Below are 6,419 nucleotides of genomic sequence, written 5' to 3'. Positions count from 1 at the left end.
AAAGACATCCTTGCATCATTCGCAATTTTGGTATCTTAGGTCCAAAATTCGCGTCTTCTGATATTTAAGTCTCTTCCACCCTATCAAAACGAAGATTTTCAATCTTCATGTCTCAGGTTGAAGAAACTTAAATAGGGGCATCTGTCATACCCCAATTTTTGACCTAAGATACCACCTTATATCATCTGCATATGCATCATTTGCATCTCTAACAAATTGCATAGCTTGTGTTTGCTACTTGTGCTCAGCAGGATTTAAACAAGAAATCACTCATCAGTACAAGCAACAATCAACTAGGGTTTTGTTCTCCCTTCATCTCAAATGAATCATCCTCATCAACAATCAACATTTGGTCCTCAGAGATTCATTTCAACAAGCTCAGAGGCTCTGAACCAACCAGATTAGGGTTTTGACTGAAGATAGCATACTCCTGACTTTTGCTCAGAGATTGACCTAATGACTTGGGACATGACCTCAAGACCACAAGTGCATCATTTTGACCTAATCTATTGACTCAAGACATCTCCTACACAAGGATTGATCAACAGAGAAATTTCAAGTCATCAGAATTAGGGTTTTGAACTATCAGGGACTGAAATCAGGGATCACATTTGGGAAACCCTAAAAATCCCCAGGAAGTCAATCAAAGGTTTCAATCATCCTCAAATAATCCCTATGACAAAATCCAATGGAAATTACATTTCAATTCAAGATCCACAGTCATCAATTTCATCAGATCGACAATTAGGGGTTTTGACCTAATTCACTGAACAACTGACTTTTTAATCAGGACATGGTGCCACAACTCAAAACATGGCTCAATATCCTCTAATGCTTCAATATGATCCATTCATACCATTCATTTGGTGAGGATAGCCTGTTTCATTTGAAATCTCCAGAAACGCGATTCGTCTGAAAAAGTCAACTGTACAAGATAACCATTGACTTTTGGAGAATTTTGGTCAACCATGACTTTTGAAGTTTTGAATCATCAATATATGATATAAGAAGTCATTTGATCAAGAAAAATCAAGAAAATTAATCAAGAATCAAAAAGTCAAAAGTTTGACTTTCCATACTTAGAAAAATTTCTAAGTGTTTTTCATGGTTTTCTCCAAACTTTGGAAGTGAATAACTCAAAATTTCACCTACAAACTAAAAAAAACTTCCAACATGAAAGTTGTAGATTTTGATCCAATAAACAACTTTGACACATATAATTTTTTTCCATAAGATCAACCAGTTAAGAGATATGGAGCTTCAAAGTTGGTACTTTTTGAAAACTTCACTTAAAACTTCATTTTTCTCAAAGTTCATGGATCTTTTTCACCCATTTCCTTAAAGGTCTTGAAGAAACTTTCAACTAGGGTTTTGAAGTATGCAACATGAGCTTTCCAAAATGTCCAAGAGCATGAAAAAATATGGAGTGTAGCCATGGTTTTGAATTTTGACATTAGTGAACTTTTCACTTAGAATTTCATGCCATTTTTACCAAAGTTATGCACTATTCTACCAAATGATCCAATTGATGACACATAGAGGCAATAATTGAAAGATATTTCTGGTTTGAGATCAGAATGGAAAGAGATAAGAAGCTTAGAGAAATAACCATGGTTTAGTTACTTTTAACCATATGCATTAAATGTGAAAGATTCCTTTCTATCCTTTAAGCCAAATCATCAAACTTTGAAGCAAGTTGCAAAGCTCTGAGTTCAGACTCTTTGGCCTATAAATAGAGGTCCAAACTCCATTCAAAATCACACCAAATCCTCACAAATTATAGGCTTTCTCTTTCTTTCTTAGAATGCAAGTTTCTTAAGTTTCTAAGAGGTACAAAACTCAACCTCCAAACCCTTGAAGTTATGGCCAAAGTGATGGTTCTAGCAACTCATAAACATCATATGGGATGTGTTTGAACCACTCACACACCCCAAATCACCCCAAAACTCAGATTCACTTTTCAACCTCCATATGAACACATAAAGAGCCTTATCATGCCAATTTTCATTCCAGATCATTTCTGTCCAAATTAACACTTCCCACACCTCACATATATCACATATGAGCAATCCAAACACTCATCATCAACCTGAAACATCAGAATCATCAAGCTCGATTCACACTTAGGCTTAACTGCAGATCGGGTACCTCCAACTGCTCCAGGTGTTTTCAATTCACTCCAAGCATCCAGACACCTTCCATAAGGTTCATTGAAGCTGTCCAGATTGAGCAACAACATCTGTAACACCTCCTTTGCAAAATTCAATCTCCAGCTTGGCCGTTTTTGAGGTAAGTGCTCATGAACTTCAAACTCTATCATACATGCATCATAAATGAAAAACTGAGTTACCATCTTGTTTCTGCACCATCACTGAATAATAACCCTCAATCAATTGCATCATATCATGATCATACACGATTTCACAAAGATTTGTCATATTAGGGTTCTTCGTGTTCATCAGAGAATTAATCATCTTAGAGCAAAAATAAATGAAATTAAAGGTCATCATCATGTTCCTCGTCCAAAACCGAGTGAGATAGACCCTTTAATCGATCAAAACAACACAGATTCGAAGGAATTCAAAAATCAGTTAGGGTTGTGTTCTTGGCGCCAGATTTGGTTTGGGAAATTCAAATTCTTGATTTAAAATATATTTTACAAAACGCGTATGTTTAACAAGCCACAAGCGTGGCTCAGTTGGTCCATGTTTTGGTCAGCAAGCGTGGGTGCGTGGGTTCAAACCCTGGTAGGACCAAAACCAATTTTTTGACACTATTTTTCTTTCATTTTTTTAACAAACTTCATCATTTAATTTAACCAATCAAATCAATTCATTTTTCATTCATTTTTTACACACCTCTTATTTAATATACATATTTTGACAATATCAAAAAAAATCACAAAAAAGATTTATTTAATATGTTTTTAATTAGGTTTAAAATGATACATTTTTAAGTATTTTTAAATACTTTAAATATTGTTTTTCATCTAATTTTCAAACTTAATCACTTGTAAATACTTTTTGTGATCAAACCCTAATCACTTAGGTCTTAATTGAGTATTAAAACTTGTTTTAACTTAATTAAGTTGACTTTTGTCAAATTCAAATCGTTTTAAGACGAGCGATCGCGATTCTTTTTCAAAAAGATAAACCATTTCTTTTTGATTTTCAAAAGAAACCATTGATTAAATCTTTTTGATTGATCAATTGATTTTCAAAACGAAGTGGGGCCTCTCGAATATTAGAGAGTGTAAGTCCCATTTCTTTTCTTTTTGTACAGTTTTTTTTAAACAATAAAACTTTTTCAAAACAAAATCTTTTCAAAACAGTTTTCAAATCATTTTCAAAACAACAAAACTCCAAAGAAACAAAATTTTTCAATATACCATGGGCCTCCATGTAGGTATAAGTCCCAAGCCCCTTTTGTACATACCTTTTCCTGTACATGAAATTAGGTATTTCATTGTACACACACATTTTTGTACATATCTCAATCTGTTTTTTTTAACTTTGAATAACAAACCAAAAATGAAGGTTTTTCTCTTTAAATCTTCCCAAAAATATACCATGGGCCTCCATGTAGGTATAAGTCCCAAGCCCCTTTGTAAATACCTGTTTACATAGCTTTGAATAAACTCAAGTGGACTTCTCCCCGAGTGTGAGTCCCGAGCCCTGTGTATACAAATGGATCATGCATACAGGTATATTTCCTTCATAAACTCCATTATATACACACACTTTGTCATATATGTATAACTGTTCATATTTGTTCATGTACTTGTTCATATTTGTTCGTACTTGTTCATATTTGTGATTGTGTTATATGCTTATTTCAACTTAGTACAACACTAGGTTCCCCATAGCCTCCTATTGGGCTTCGTGCAAAGAATCTCCCTAGTTTAGGTTAGGACATAGAGTATGGTTTCCCGGTGAAATCGCTCTAAGAGCTCAAACCAACTATACCATGCCTCCCCTTGGGCTTTGTACAAACGAGTGACCCTCCCATAGCCTCCTCTTGGGCTTACAATGCAAGGACCCTGGATTGTCCCTCCCATAGCCTCCTCTTGGGCTTACAATGCAAGGACCCTCGGATAGCCTCCTCTTGGGCTTCGTACAAGGACCCACGGGCTTCTTATAAGCATCCCCAATATCCAAATCAAATACCCTAGGAGATTAGACATTTTTCATCTCTATGCTAGGAGTATCTCTTATATATCATCACAAACAATCAATCAATCAAACTTTTTGCCACAAGGCTGGCTAATCAATCAAACTGTTTTACCACCGTACTGGATGATTAATCAAAGTTTTTGTCACGAGGCTGACTTCATTGAAACTTTTGCCACAATGCTGGCTGATTAATCAAAACTTTTTGTCACAAGGCTGACTTCATTGAAAGTTTTTGCCACAAGGCTGGTTAAACAAACAAAATACAACTTTATCATTCTAAGCGCCATAAGTGGCATGGCCCAGGGCTTATAATGAAAAGATTTTCAAACAAAAACAAACAGATGTATGTGATGATATAGATTAGATACATCGAACATTGAGATGACATTTGTCTCTTATCCTTTGCTTCCACTAGCATAAGTGGGAACTACGATTGCTCTGACTTTCTCAACATCCCTTTGAGAATACGTAGGCACAAGGTCTTATTCTTGGCGAGCAAAACTTCTCTCTCAAACCACTCAAACCTTAGCACCCGTAGACCCCGAGCTACAGATGCTCTGATTCCCTCTAGGGGATATGTATGCAGAGGATCGCGATGATCTTTGCGAGCATAATCAAACAAACACCTTAGGTCCCACCTATTTCACAAGAACCTCTCAATAACATGGAATGAAAAACAAAGCAAATAAACCTATAGAGTACTATAGATACGTTGGGTGCTAATACCTTCCCTTCGTATAACCAACCCTCTTACCCAAGATCTCTCCCCCCACTTTTAGGTTATTGCAGCTTTTTTCCTTTTCCTCCTTTGGAAATAATAAAAAGTTTGGTCGGAACAAAAGAAAAATCATTTTTTTAGCACTCGAGCCCAAAGAAGGCATCAGGTGTCTCATCCCACAAAAAAGAGGAACAAAACGATTTTTCGCCCGCGACAAGTGGCACTGTTGAAATTAAAGGAAAATCGAGCGATAGCTTCGTTGTAAATGGGCAGCGATTAAAACACTACAATATTGTTGAAAACAAGGACTACACTGATAATCTTAAGCTCGTAGAGTTAATCGTCGACTCGTAGAACTAACCATCAATTCTTCGAGCTTGCGACGTTAAACAAAGCGCTTTCGTGGGAGACAACCCACCTTTTAACTTGAATTTTTTTTTAAATTATTTTGATTTTAAGGTTTTATTAAAATTTATTTTCTTTTCTTTCCACATTTTATTTTCAAAATACTAACTCCTTTTGTTTTAAATGATACTAACTTAAAACTTATTCTGATTTTAAAAAACTTCCACGGTACTAACCTCTTTTTCTGACCTTAGAGATGGATTTCACTGATGATATGGTAGTTACTTTTGGGAGTGAGGATTAGTAGAGACGATATGAGATTGTGGCACAGCGTGAGATGGGTCTCACCGCTTTTTCGCATGATGTGACTCTGACAGTTCTAGGTATCCGGGAAAGTGTGCACTTTATGCTTCATCATATTGGATGGGAGGATATCCTTACCACCCGTACACCCACTTTCCGCAACCTGACTTTACAGTTTCTGAGTTCCCTCTGATATAAGCATAGACTTTGATTAGGTTTCAATAGAGGAAGAGTTTCATTCAGGTTGTTTGGATTCACCTACCGTTTCAACACCCGCCAGCTGGCCGAGTTACTAGGATTTCCTAAAGGCATGGATGCCTTAATGGAAGTCGATGATGAGTACTTCCCTGATAACATAGTTGACCACTTTTGGAATACCATATCTGGTAGAAACCAGAATGATCTACGACTCTCTTCAGAAATCCACAATCCCGCCATTAGGTATTTCCACATGATACTCGCTTTCACTCTTTTTGGAAAACCTTTGTGCGATACCTCGGTGACTAAGGATGAGCTATCCATTAAGATGTGTGTTTTCCAAGCCAGACCAGTTATGGGAGTGTTGTTTATGCTTGCTAGGATGGCCACTCTGGCCCAAGACACCATTGGTCCTATCCTTGTAGGTGGTCTTGTCACCAAGATCGCCCGTGCCCTATCCTTAAGAGGCCCGCTTGCTAGATTGATTCCTTATGGGGGATTCAAATCCATGGACATGGAGTTTTGCTTCAACAAGAGCCTGATTAGCAACTACGAGTCTCCACCTTATCTGCTTCTCGTGAACTATGAGCCTGTTAATCATTTTGCCCTGCCTTGCATTAGTTTCACAAGTTTTCACAAGAAAGAAAATTGGATATGACTTGGAAGGACAAGGTGAGAATGAT

This window comes from Vicia villosa, linkage group LG2, assembly GCF_029867415.1.
Source record: "Vicia villosa cultivar HV-30 ecotype Madison, WI linkage group LG2, Vvil1.0, whole genome shotgun sequence".
NCBI classification, from domain to species: domain Eukaryota; kingdom Viridiplantae; phylum Streptophyta; class Magnoliopsida; order Fabales; family Fabaceae; genus Vicia; species Vicia villosa.
Note: the sequence above shows the minus strand (reverse complement) of the source record.